The 14464-nt window shown below is 44.4% G+C and overlaps 1 protein-coding gene across 3 annotated transcripts in view; it reads right to left on the reverse strand.

Annotated features, from left to right (window-relative positions):
- Positions 1 to 14464, reverse strand: part of FRMD3 (FERM domain containing 3) — a 302714-nt gene that overhangs the window by 210517 nt on the left and 77733 nt on the right. The gene's annotated exons all lie outside the window — the stretch shown is intronic.

Below are 14464 nucleotides of genomic sequence, written 5' to 3' on the forward strand. Positions count from 1 at the left end.
ACAGAGAGAGAGGGAACACAAGCAGGGGGAGCAGGAGAGGGAGAAGCAGGCTTCCCGCCAAGCAGGGAGCCCGATGCGGGGCTCGATCCCAGGACCCTAGGATCATGACCTGAGCCGAAGGCAGACGCTTAACGACTGAGCCACCCAGGCACCCCGGACAGGAAAAGAATATTGATCCTTATGGTTTTCCTAGGAGCCATTGTCCTGAAATCAGTCACAATATACACAGTGGGAAGAAAGAGAAAACGGAGACAACATTTAGGCCATAGATACCGATAAAAAAGCTAACCATTTATAATACATGTCAAACAAGAAATCAGAAGACCGTCCAATGGTCCCATTGGTACTGTCAAGAAAAATTATCTGAAATTTGGAAATAGGGCATAATGATGACTAGGTCCCCTTTCCAAGTCATATAGAACATTGTCTGACAAAGCCTCGTAAAAGTACCTGATGCTTTACAGAGGATACCTTGGCTTGACTTAATATTTATCACTCCTTAGGGGCCAGACTCTGTGAAGTTAGACGTTAGCTCATGGAAGAGGGACAAACTGCAAACGATTTCTGACCCATTTTTTTGTCCCAGGAGCCAAAGATTGTGATTTTGTCACCTTATATAACATTGCATATCTCAGTCGTGCCTCAGCAGATCTTATTTCGGGATTTGGTTTAATTGACTATGTACACTTAAGTCTCCATACTCTTGCTTGAATCAACTTTGCCATCCTGTTAGTTGTTGCATTAATGAGTTAAATGCTCATTTAACATGCTCAGTGTATGTTTGTATAAGAATCATAACACCAATTTATTAAAAATTATACATCAAGACTTTCCTTACCATTTGATCCACCCATCCTCCTGTCCTGGAAACAAAAGCCTGCTCTACTCTTCTCACTGAAGCCTGAGCTTCAAAATTATTTCCGAAATCTGAGGAAGCCTGGGAAGGCTCCATCTGGCTCACACAGTGGTCTCTGGTCAATCGCCACCCACTGAGGTCACCGTACTCCTCCTCCAGTCAACACCAAATGGCTCTTTCCACAGACCTTCCATCCGCTACCCAGGCTAACTAAGGCTCAGCATTTAACCAAGGGGCACAGATCTGGGTCTTCCATGGAAGCAGAACAATATGCAGAGAAGAAAGACAAGACTCACTTGCATCTATTTCTTTTTTGCTCCAGGGCTCTTAGCTCCTATCAGACTTACCATTTTGAAAGAAGGTGCATGTCATTGGAAGTGACAGCCCAAGGCTACATGAATGAAGCAGGGGTGTCCTCAAGAGCACAAAAGGCAGTGTGGAATAAAAGGAAGCCAGAGAAGAAAGAATGAGGGCATGCGAGGGCACATGTGGGAAACACACTTCGTTTTGAAGACTGGGGCCCCACTCTCAGCCTTGCCTCCCCCACACTGGCTGTTCTGGTGCTATAAACGGACTCCTAGGGAGGCTGCAAGTGCCAGCGCAAGGCTAAAAATTTCTGCTAAATTACTATTAAGCATACCAGGAAAAGATCTGACTCAAGGAAACACCTTACTGGATTCCCCTACCCCCAAAAAAGAAAATGTACCTTCCAAAGCAAGCCACAAAGTATGGGGTGGCTAAGTACATACGGCATTACCCCCAAAGGGACAAAAACCTAGGAATTCCATTTTTTAAACTACTGAAATAAACCCTTTCCAGCTATCTGGGGGAAATCATGATTGGTATTTACAGAAGAAGTCCTAAAATTGGTTCTTGAACACGGGTGCTTAGGAGGGGGCACAGATAGTTTCCCTCTATCCAGTGTATATGTCTCAGCAAAGAGTGAGTTTTCTCCACACAGAGCGTGAATTAGGCCACACCATCCCATCAAGGGCAAGATGTAGAAACAGGCTTCCTCACCCTGTGCACTGCGTGTGTCGCAAGTTCAGAGGCTGTTGGGGATTGCTCCTGCCTCTAGGCCGTGCCTTGGTGTAGCCTTCCTCGCCAACAAGGAAGAGCTGCAAAAGGCCACTGCCCAGAGGAAGAAAACACTTCTGGATAAAGGGAGGAGATGCCTGCAGACTCCAACCCACGTGTGTGAGCTGCATCTCAGACACATGTGAACTTGCTTTAAAAGGCATCTGTGAATGAGTACTGCTTCTTTCTGGCCCCTGGCCTGGGTCACGTCAAGGAGAGCACTTCACCTGTACTCTAATTCTGCAATCCAATGCATGCCCAAGGAAATGTTTTGACAAAATTGTCACTTAGATAAATAAAACACAAAGCTTCCCTTGTAAATGTAAACTAGAGCACGTCGGTGTGACAGGCATGCAGTGGTCCCTAGATCCCAATGACCAAGGAGAGTATTTGTCCAGTTTCTGACTGCCCCCAAACACCCCCATTTCTTCTCTAGTGACCTCAAGACTCTCCACGTCCCTGCAAACAGGATGCGGTGGACCCGCTCTCAGCTGGACCACTCTCACAGGGCCGTCAGCAATCGTCACACCCAGCCCCCCAGGGCAATTTTCAATAATCATAGGCCATACAAAAATGGATCACAGGAGGAGGATTAACTGGCAACATTATTACCCACGGGAAATGTCCAGTTGGGGAAAAAGGTGAAAGTCTAAGCTATCAAAGGCAGTATAACATGGAGGGAAGTGTGTAAATTTTAGTATCAGACACACAGGGTTTCAATTGCAACCCTATGTGCCCGGGGGCAATTCACTTTACCTCTCTCTGATAATATTTTCTCACCTACCAAATGGAAACAGGAACCTGTGCCTTGCAGAATTATATGTGATGATCTATGTGAGGCACCTGGAGGTGTGGTGGTCATTAGGGCAGCGCCCATGTATCCTGATATTCCATTCTTTCCAGGCACGTGGCAGAATTGTACTTTTCCTCTCCATTTGAAGTCGGTCTTGGCCATGTGTCCTGCATTGGTCAATGAAGCTTAAGGAGCCAGGGGGGGATTCACTCCATTCATCATTCCCCCTTTCCCACTACTATGGTGGTCACAGAAGCATGCAAGATGAAACCTCTGTCGTTCTGGGTCACTATGTGACTGTGGTGGGCAGAAACCCGCTGCAGACCCACATAGTGCATTATAGCATGAACAAGAAATGTCATATTAAGCGACTGAGATATGGGAGTGCTTTTGTTACTGCAGCATGACCTATCCCATCCTGACTAAGAGAATAAGTACTCAATGAATTCTAGCAGTTGTGATTCTGTTTTTATTATTTCAAAATGCCACCTTTGAAAGGGAGGTGGGAATGCCTAAAAAAAAAAACCAAAGATTTGGACTGAACTGAATAGACCGATCCCAAGGCAGTTCACCAGGCAAGGACCCTGATACATTCATTGTTTAGACTTAAAAGGAGAAAAAATAAATAATGCCAGTTCCTGTATCTGAGCTATGCTTCCATGAATTAAGGATTTAAAAGGTCACTTTGAGCAGAGTAGGATAAATACACAAAAGAATTTCTGCAGATTAAAAGCTCTAGAGTGCTGGGCCCCAGCCAGAATAATCATAATCCAAGAATTGAAGTCAAAAGCCCTGGAAAATAACTCTTAAGTATTTCCAGCCTTTAAAACTCTTCAATGGACCAGATAACATCTGTTTCCTAATCTAGTGTAAAAAAAAGCTTCATTGCTAAATAGTAGTAAGCACCCCTAAGCATGAAATTCATTGCCATTTTCTAGGCAAAACAAACACATACATTAATCCTTCTCCCTTGTTATCTGCAAATGCCATCAGCTAGAGATGCCCCCACAGAAGGGGAGCTTTACACCCAAACAACAAACAGAATGCTTCACTTTCCCGGAAGTTGCCAGAAAAGGCCCATATGAACTCCCAAGCACTGGCACCCAACCCCTACGGACGTTTAATATGGAAGAAATGAAATATGCGGGACTACTGATTGAATAAATATAATCCTTTTTCTTAGCCATTGACCTAGTGCAATATAAAGAATGTGAGCTCCAAAGTACCACAGCCTGGAGTTCAGGTCCTGTATTTACCACTTACTAGCTGTGTAATCTTAGGCATATCCCCCTCTCTGAGACTCAGTTGACTCATATTTAGAATTACAGTACATATAGTTACCCTTTGTGAGGGCCTGCTGGATGTGGGTGTAAGTGCTTCGTGTGCATGACATCTTTATACAATGACCATATGAAGGGTTTATATGGATCTCACAGATGAGAAAAATGAGGCTCTAAACTAGCAGGAAGTAAAGCCAGATGCAAATTTGGATCCAAATGGCCCCTAAGCCTGAGCTCTTATCCCTGAGAACCCTGACTCTGTAAGCCTACCTCCCGGAGTAACAGAAATCACAGCGTGTAAGGTAAATCCCCAGCACTATCCCTATCCCAAGTCAACACTCAGCCAGTGTTCCTTTCCCCCGTCTCTTTCCCCCTCTCTATCCCTCCCATTTTATCCACCAACAACTCTTTACCTTGCCATCTTTATTCCCAATGGTGTATCTGGAATATCCCTTTGGAACCTCAAATCTTCAGTAGTTCATACTAATCTTCTCATTAATCTATGAAGATATGCTATCAATATAAAAATATATATGGCTTTAGATGTATATATAAAGAGATATAAATACAGGAAAAAATGGAAGGAAACGTTAACCGATTATCTCTGAGTAGTGGAATCACAAATGACTTTTCGTAACTCTAAGTTTTTTTGTATTGTGTCTAATGAGAGCGCATTTCTTTGGTAAGCAAGAAACAATATTTTTCAAAGTCATGGAAGGAGATTACTGGGCTCCTTTTAATTTTTTTGACATTAGCCTTTATCATTTCCAAAATAAACAAGGGTATTTCCGTCACTAAAAATATATTTCTTTGTTTTTGCTTACTTTAAAAAAATGTTCAAATGCTGCAATTAATGCAAAGGAAAAAAATCTAGTCTGCACTTAGAGCTGATTAGCCTGATGTTCCTTCCACTTTGTGAACAGGTTGCGGTAACCACAGTGGACTGGGGACACCAAGATTTACCAGCGGGAGGTGTGGAGACGCACTGGCATGGCCATGGCTGGGGTTCGACCTCCACCAGAAGGCCAGGATCTTCCAAGCTCCCCCCGACAAGCCAATGATCTTCCCCTGCCCCTGACCAAAGTGACCATGTTTACACATAAAATCAAGCTTAGGTCTGGTTTAGCCTCCATGTCACCAAAACAGACACTCGGGGCTGCCAGACTGCCTTGGAACATTCAAGACAAGAGTAAGATACAGCCTGTCCTCCTCAAATCTTCCCAGGCACAATAGGAAGCATTATGGGCTATCTTTAGTATTTCCTTCAAAAATTATGCATCCTTCTGCTCTACGGAAGTCAGTCCTCAGTGCCCCAAACCAAAGTCAATACAGCCATAGAAAGCTGTATAGTTAGGCTACATTGACCGAAAGTGGCAGGCTACCATTACACCGGGTTCGGGAAGTTGCATGCCAAGAAACAAGAGGTAGAAACCTGCTTCTGATTTCACCATAAGATGTTAAGGCCACTGTTGACTACGTCTGCTATTGTCTACATAGCCCCCAGGTGGAGTTAAGCCCTGAGAAATCTTTACCTTCGTGACTTCTGCAACACGGATCCCTTCCACCATCTGGCAGTAACCAATGAATTTTTGCTTTCATGGCTAGACTGCATTCCCTTTTCCAAGCTGCCTTCCAGGAAGCTCAGAGTCAAATGCATACCCTCCCCACCCCCACAACTGTGTAAATCATAAAGCTTACAAAATAGCATTCAGCTTCCTCCCATGATCTTGACATTCCACTGAGTTTACATTTATCCTGATTCTTACTTTGTATTCTTTCTTAATGTTTTAATACTTTATTCTAGTATCCCTTGTTAGCCAACTCAACTCCTATATAAAAAAACATGGGATATAAATTAACCAGACACTGCTGGCCGGCATCAGCCATGTCAAAGGGGTCCCATCTGAAGGGCATGCTGCGAAGAGCACCAGAAGGGGACTCTCCTCTCCCCATCAAAGTCTCATCTCAAATGTATACGAGTTCACCCTTTGAAATCCATTCACTTAGCAAAACTACTTTCTTCTGCTCTTGGGAGAGAAAGCAAATATACTTGGAAAGGATGCCTCACTGTTTATCCTTGCAGAGAACTTTATGCTGACCCTGTCTAATCATACAGAGCTCTGCACAGGTGTGGATTGAGGAAAAGAGGAAATGTAAGGAGAAGGATAATTGAGTTTGATGAAAGATTTAGGAAATGTTTGGAGATCAGGAATATTTACACAGTGGGGAAATTGCTTTTCTGGGACAAGCAAACTGATGGGCTACAGGGCTTTTTGATAACCAGAGAGGGGGTGGGAAGGAGCTAAGACTCCTTTACCTACTTCATAATTTGGAACAAACATCCAAACTCAAGCCTAACAGCCTGTGGTGAAGGGCTTGATACTTGTAGTAAACAACCCTCAGCATTTCAGAGTTCACAAGGGGCGCTTTACAGATATTATCACATTTAATCTTCAAAATGACTCTAGGGGCTTCCATTATTCTCCTTATTAGTAAGCAGGAGAACCATGGCTCAGAGAGATTAGGAACTTGTCCAAGGGCACGCAACTTACTCGGCAGCAGAGGGGAGATAAGAACACGGATCCCTCCCACCGTCTGGCCTAACATGGCGAGTGGAGCACACAAGAAGGAACAGGACCACCCAGAGCAGGACATTCCCAGGCATGAGGTCTGATCCCACCGTGACTTCTGCAAAAGCCCAGCGCTCCACTCCACGCAGTCTGCCTTTAGGTAACCCTAAACACAGATCTCCCAGCAAAACCATAACCCACACTTGAAAATAAAAATCCCAGTCTACCGCTGCCAACATCCACACCCAAGAAAACACCTGCCAATTAGGGAAGTCCTTTCCTTGTACTTCACACCAATTGTTCTTCATCTGCCCCATGTACAGGAAAGCATTTCTGGGGCACTTGAGGAGGAGGTGTTAAATTTACTGGATTCCAAATGTTCTCATTTATTTATAATTGAGAACATGTGAAAGGGAAGGAAAATGCAATGCTGAACAGTGAATGACATCTTCCCGCCTCACAAGCCCTGGCACCTGCCAACCTCCTCGTGGACGGCACATCACGGTTCAGATGAAACGAGAACAGGACAGCTGTCCTTCTCTGCAGAGTGGGTCCTGGGAGGGGCCTCCAGGCCCTGAGGTCATGGTCACGGTCTGTGGGCTAAGGCTCATGCTCATACTTAGCAAACACCTAAACCAAGCAGACAGGGATCCAAACTCTAGGAGATCTGACAGGTGATCAGACCTTAGGACCAAGCCAGGCTGGCTGAACACCAGCCACAGGCCTAAGGTGCCATGGTGGCAAGGGTAAGAGCCTGGTGTCGGGAAGTCAATCATCCCAAAGTACGCAGACTCCAGAAAGGGCAAAGGGCACCCACCGGCAATGGAGGAATCCAGAGGGCAGCGGAGACCACAAACCCAGCAACACCATGGTGCAGGGTGGGAGCTTCTGGACTGGAGACAGAAGTCAAATCTTAATGCCACCATGTTCTGGCTGTGTGACTCCAAACGACTTGTCCTCCCTGTGCCCAAGTTTCTTGATCTAAGACTTGGAGAGGAGAGACCTGCTTCACAGGACTGCTGTGAGCATTAAGTGAGATAATATTTACAAAAATGCCAACACATAATCTGTTGCATAGTTGGCACTCGATAAATGTTTCTTTTTCTTTTCAAACTCTACTGGAAGTAGCAAATTCTCAGGGCCCAAGCTAAATGCCTTCAGGTGTCAGTTTGGGTTTTACTGTTGTTGGGTTTTGTTTTGTTTTGTTTTGTTTTGTTTTGTTTTGTTTTGTTTTGTTTTGTTTTGTTTGAATACCTAAAAGTTGGTTATTGAGTATGTATGAGTCCAATTTCAATGTTACTTCCCCTACAGCCTAAACACCTTCCTGATCTTCCTAGAGGAATTCCTAAATACCCTTCTCTGAAAGACATGCCTAAAAATCAACATCTTTATCTAATGAGGGACATGCCCATCTCTGCCACAGTCTCCACTACTCCCTATCGTCTTTCCCCAGCCCAATTTGCACATTTATGCTCCCTGCCTGTCCGAGTAAGGCATCCTTAAGCCAAGGATCAGAGTAAGTGGCAGACAGAGGCCCATAAGAGATAAAGAGCAACAGCTCACATAGGCCAGCCCCAAACCCTACCACAGTCATGATTCCACAATGACCACCCCACCTGAGAGTAGCTACATTCCCCAGCAGCAGAGCCAAACCCGGCAGAGCACCAGGTCCTCAGATGCCACCGAGCAAATGGTAGCCCCGGCAAGGTCAGGAGGAAAAGGACATCGGCAACTTTTGGGGGATGGCCATCAAGGGAGCAAGTCAGCATCAGCTGAGTCTCTAGAGCTGCATGAACCTCAGAATAGAAACAATCACTCAAGTAAATTAAGGCACGTGAGCCTCTCTCCAATCCCCTCCCTAAGCCCACAGAGGGGAAAAGATGCTTGAAATTCGATTTGATTTCCAAGCTTCCACTCCCCTTAGGCTAAGACGATCAGCCCTCCAAACCCTTTGATGCACCTAGTCTCCACAAACTCCCCACTACTGGGGCAGCCAAGGAGTTAGAGGTGACTAGCAGTTTCTTCTTGGGCTCTCCTGCGGCTCGGTTGGTGGGGCTGGAAGAGGTGAAGGGACAGCACACAGACAGCAGATCCACCCTTAGTTAGAGATTTCTGGATCTCCTGCAGCCTGTGGTCTTGCTCAGTTGACAGCAGGGATGGACCCAAACGGGCCTTGGGGTCTTATTCACATGAAACACGACTGTGTTCGCCAGGGGAAGCTGTGCGCAGCCGAGCGATCGGGGAGAAAAATACTGAAGGAATGTACTAGGGGTCTCATCAAATGCTCTCAGGGGCTGGGGGCCGCATTCAAAATATTTAACAAAGTCCCGGCGCGGAAGCATTGCCAAATCAGAACGAAGGTTCCACCAGCCAACGGCCCCGTATAGAAAGTAGTATAATTTGCCACATTTTACCCTTTTGAAAACCCAGTGCAAATATTAAAAAAAAAAAAAAAAATTAAAACCCTAACACAAAACTAGTGAATGGCTCCACAGACTTCCATCCGGCCTGCTGCGAGGCCTGGCCATGGCCTCGGGGAAGACAGAATGAGGCCGGTGACCCGCTGTAAACGTCTCCTGGAAGAGAAACATCTGGTCTGGCTCCCCGATCACATCAGTTTCCTGGTTGAACTCTGGGGTGATGGGGCTTATTGTTTGTCCATGAACGGCCACAGTTCCACTGGAAGCATAATGTCATCAAACTACGGAGCAGGACCTCAGAAATCAAACCGAGACCCAGTGTGGTTCCGCGCTGGCTGGCGACAGAACTGGGTCCAGGACCCAGGCCTCTGGCTCGCACTCTAGAACTCTCCAGGCAACAAATTCTGCCCCATGCTCGTGCCCTTCTGCCCTCCACGACCGTGCACTATCCACCAACCTTAGCTTCGTTGGGCATGAAAACAGGTACAGATGGTAACAAAGTGCCGGGCTTCACCTCAGAAGCTTTCTAGGAAGATTCAGAAACGGGAACCAGACCAGCAGTGGTAGGGAGGGGTAGTGGTGATTCACTGAGACTGGAAACTCAATATATTCCTAAACTGATCGTATCAAGGCCCCATCCCTCCAGAGTATGGAAATACTCTCGTCTTGACCTGGGCTGTTGGCTTCAGAGAGCACACTTGAGGCATTTACTGCACGCATTTCGTGCTGCGATAAGAAAATAAAAAAATAAAGCGAAGCCATGATATGTTTATTCTTCCCAGTGAATACCCCTCTAAAAAGCTTAGGCTGAAATTTAAAGACATTCACAGAAGCACTCATAAAGAAAAATAACCAAGTCTGATGCAACCCAACTGACAATTTTTTTAAAGCAAAGCAAGGAAATTGAATGGCAAAGCCCAAAATGCCTGCCCCGTCTGCTCAGGGACACACATGCCCACGTGCACACTCACACACACACACACACACGTGCTGTTTTAGCTCCTTAGACACAGTCAGCCAGCCGTATGCCCACAACCTCCTTCCCAGATACACTGTGACAGCCACTAAGCTAATGAGATCCCAACTGTCACCCTGGGTTTTTACAATTGTTTCTCATGTTTTCTTCCCAAGACCATTGCCCAAAAGGCAGTTATAGGCAAAATGCACATCATCAGCGTTCTTCCTCCTCCTGCTCGGAGTAGCAGGGTCCCCACGTGGCAGCCTAGAACAAAGACTCTCCGCTCCCCGGGAAGGGGGAGGGCTGGGGCTCCAGGGACATGGCAGAGCCAGGTCTCTGTGGCCACCAGGCTGCGTAGTAATCGGCCACAGTTGTTGCTGCTCTGCAGAAACCGTCTGCCCATCATCCGGGGCAGGAGAAACAAATTTAAGATAAACTGCCTCTCCAGAAAAATATGGTGCTGGAAATCAAGTGCCAGAGCCAGCAACAGAGACATCTGAATGCTTACACTGGGGAGATTATTCAAAGTCGAAGCAGCGTAGAAAGACACTATTTCATACTGGAGGAGGGAGAGGGGCAATCTTCCCGAATGGATAAAATGTAGGAAATGAGGCGCGAATGAATGCCCATTTAGTAAGTGCCGAACATGAAATATGGTAGAGAGAAGCTCGAGGCATTAGCAATCCACTGCAAAATATCCGCAACCCAAGAGCACTGAGTGCAGGTCCTCTGAGCTACACGCAATTTTTTTTGATTATTTATTTATTTATTTATTAGAGAGTGAGCAGGAGAGAAACAGCATGAGAGGGGAGAGGGTCAGAGGGAGAAGCAGGCTCCCCGCTGAGCCGGGAGCCCGATGTGGGACTCGATCCCAGGACCCTGGGATCATGACCTGAGCTGAAGGCAGTCGCTTAACCAACTGAGCCACCCAGGTGCCCAGCAATTTTTTTTTTTGTCCCAAAACAAACAAACAAACAAACAAACAAACAAAAAATACACTACACCTTATCGTTTCAGTGAGTTTTTACATAAAGGATCGTTTCATAAAGGAGGGCAGCAGGCTGCTTCAGTGACTGTCTTCAGGTAGGGGATTAAGAGAGGTTGTATTATTCTTTGCGGGTTTCCATATTTTCCATAATATAGTATATTTATCAAAAACTGTAGTTGTTGGCACAGCTGGGTGGCTCAATCGGTTAAGCGTCTGCCTTCGGCTCAGGTCACGATCCCAGAGTCCTGGGATGGAGCCCCACATCGGGCTCCCTGCTCAGCCAGGAGTCTGCTTCTCCCTCTCCCTCCGCCTGCAGCCCCCCTGCTTGTGCTCTCTCTCTCTCTGACAAATAAATAAATAAAATCTTTTTTAAAAAAAACTGTAGTTGTTGAACTTTTTTTTTGATGGATAAACGTGCTTTTCTTTCACTGAAGTACAGTTGACAGACAATATTATTATGTAAATTTCAGGTGTACGACCTAGTGATTCAACAATTATATACATTGTAAGACGTATATAATTTTTTAACCTCTTTTAAGAGCAGTACTAAGAGACAGTCAACTGCCCCAATGTGCATGCGTGCGCGCACACACACACACACACACACAGCATGCGTGTAAATACTGAGTACTCCTGTTGTGTCTCTATTTTAATAGGAAACAATGATTACCCACCCAGGTGACTGTCTTTGAGCAGGGTGACAGAGCCACAGTGGGGTACAGGTTGCTTCTTACAAGGAGTGCTCTGAAAATCAGGCTGAAGGTTTAACCAGGCAAGAGAGTGAAGGGGAAGTTGGCAGGGATAAGGCAAAAAGAGACAGCCATTCCTCTCCTGCAAATGAGTTGTCCACAGCAGTGACGCTACAAAATAGCACTCAAATCAGATTTGGTCCCTTCCCTGCCCCTCACTTTGACAGATAAAAATGCCTGTCAAAGTGTCTATACATTATTAATAACTAGCTCAGGGATCCCGATGAATTCTTTTTTTTTTTTAATTCTTATGTTAATCCCCATACATTACATCATTAGTTTTAGATGAAGTGTTCCATGATTCATTGTTTGTGCATAACACCCAGTGCTCCATGCAGAACGTGCCCTCTTTAATACCCGTCACCAGGCTAACCCATCCTCCCACCCCCTTCCCCTCTAGAACCCTGTTTGTTTTTCAGAGTCCATCGTCTCTCATGGTTCGTCTACCCCTCCGATTTCCCCCGCTTCATTCTTCCCCTCCCGCTACCTTCTTCTTCTTCTTCTTCTTTTTTTTTTCTTAACATATATTGCATTATTTGTTTCAGAGGTACAGATCTGAGAGTCAACAGTCTTGCACAATTCACAGCGCTTACCAGAGCACATACCCTCCCCAGTGTCTATCAACCAGTCACCCCATCCCTCCCACCCCACCCCCCACTCCAGCAACCCTCAGTTTGTTTCCTACAATTAAGAATTCCTCATATCAGTGAGATCATATGATACATGTCTTTCTCTGTTTGACTTATTTCACTCAACATAATACCCTCCAGTTCCATCCACGTCGTTGCAAAGGGCAAGATCTCATTCCTTTTGATGGCTGCATAATATTCCATTGTATATATATACCACTTCTTCTTTATCCAGTAGTCTGTCGATGGACATCTTGGCTCTTTCCACAGTTTGGCTATTGTGGACATTGCTGCTATAAACATCGGGGTGCACGTACCCCTTCAGATCCCTACTTTTGTATCTTTGGGGTAAATACCCAGGAGTGCAATTGCTGGATCATATGGTAGCTCTATTTTCAACTTTTTGAGGAACCTCCATACAGTTTTCCAGAGTGGCTGCACCAGCTTGCATTCCCACCAACAGTGTAGGATAGGGGTCCCGATGAATTCTTGGCAGAGTACAGGTTTAAGAGGAAAAACTAATCCTATTTCCTATGAAAACCCCCAGTCCCCGGCCTCCATTCCTCTTAACAAGACAGCAACAGGAGACAGGAACACAAAAGACCCTTGCCCCCTTTCTCTGGGCTCTTAGAACATTCCAGCAGCCATACTGATGGGCAAACAAATAACTGTGCCCTTCATCCAACAGTTCTCGTCTAGTTAACTGGAACTTCGACATGATAGACTGCTCATATCACCATTAACATCCTCCTACAGGATATGGGAGGTGTCAAGAATCTGGAACACAATCTATACTCAAAATTAGTCTGGCGGGATGGGCAAAATAGGTGAAGGGGCCTAAGAGTACACTTACCATCACAAACACTGAGTAACGTATAAAATTGTTGAAACCCTACATTGTACACCTGAAACTAACAGAGCACTATATATTAACTGCACTGGAATTAAAATTAAAAAATAAAAAATTTTCAATTAATTTTTTTTTTATTTCAAATTCTACTAGTATATGTTCAGGAGCTAAATTAGCCATCTCCTTCTTAACCAACTTGGAATTCACTTAAACCATGAAGTTATATTTTCTATATTTTTTGAAGTTCCATTCCATCATTTATGGATGAACTCTTTTATGTCCACATTTAATATCTTTTTTTCTCTAAAAACTGGAAGGTTAGATATCACTTTTTAGGGTTAGAACTACTTGGATTTTTTTTTTTGACCTGAGCTTAAATATACTTGCGAAAGAACGATCATCCAAGAGTTTTATTCACCTTAAATTCAAATGTCAAATCTGAGTTCTCAGAACACGGTTCACCAAAACACTGTTCACCCACACTCAGAAAACTAATTTAGGGACACCTGGGTGGCTCAGATCATTAAGCATCTGCCTTCGGCTCAGGTCATTATCCCAGGGTCCTGGGATCAAGCCCCACATCAGGCTCTGTGCTCAGCAGGGAGCCTGCTTCTCCCTCTCCCTCTGCCTGCCTGTCTGCCTACTTGTGATCTCTCTCTCTGTCAAATAAATAAATAAAATCTTTAAAAAAAAAAAAGAAAACTAATTTAACCCAAAACAATATATACATCTGCTTTATTCATTTATAATCTACTCCAAAGTAAGAATATGTCTAATTTTTATTATACACCCTCAAAAACATATTGACAAACATTCTCAGAATTAGGGAAAAAAGTCCAATGTAGAAGTTCATGAATAAGGTCCAACGCTGCACTGTGCTGAGCACTTGAAATGTGGTCAGGGAGACTGAGGAGCTAAATATTTAATTTTAATTAATTCTAATTTAAAAACTGATGTCCAATTCAGTTACTGAAAGATCTTTAAGTATGTATGGACCAACTTGGGTAGGTGAATCTACTTTTTCAACTGTACATTTCCTAACATCTAAGTCCAGATCAAGTATTTCCGATGAACATTTAGCATCTGACTGGAGATGTGAAATACACATAGGATTTCTAAGACTTAGTACAAAGAAAAAGGAATATAAAATCCCACCAGCAATTTTTACCATTAATTTTGTATTGAAATGAAAACAATTTTTTATATTGAATTAAACAAAAACATATAATTAAAATTAATTATTGATGACAATTCTTCATCTGTTTCTTTTTATTTTTTAATGTGGCTACTAGAA

This window comes from Mirounga leonina, unplaced genomic scaffold (genome assembly GCF_011800145.1).
Source record: "Mirounga leonina isolate KUSES-001 unplaced genomic scaffold, KU_Mleo_1.0 Mir_179, whole genome shotgun sequence".
In the NCBI taxonomy this organism is placed as follows: domain Eukaryota; kingdom Metazoa; phylum Chordata; class Mammalia; order Carnivora; family Phocidae; genus Mirounga; species Mirounga leonina.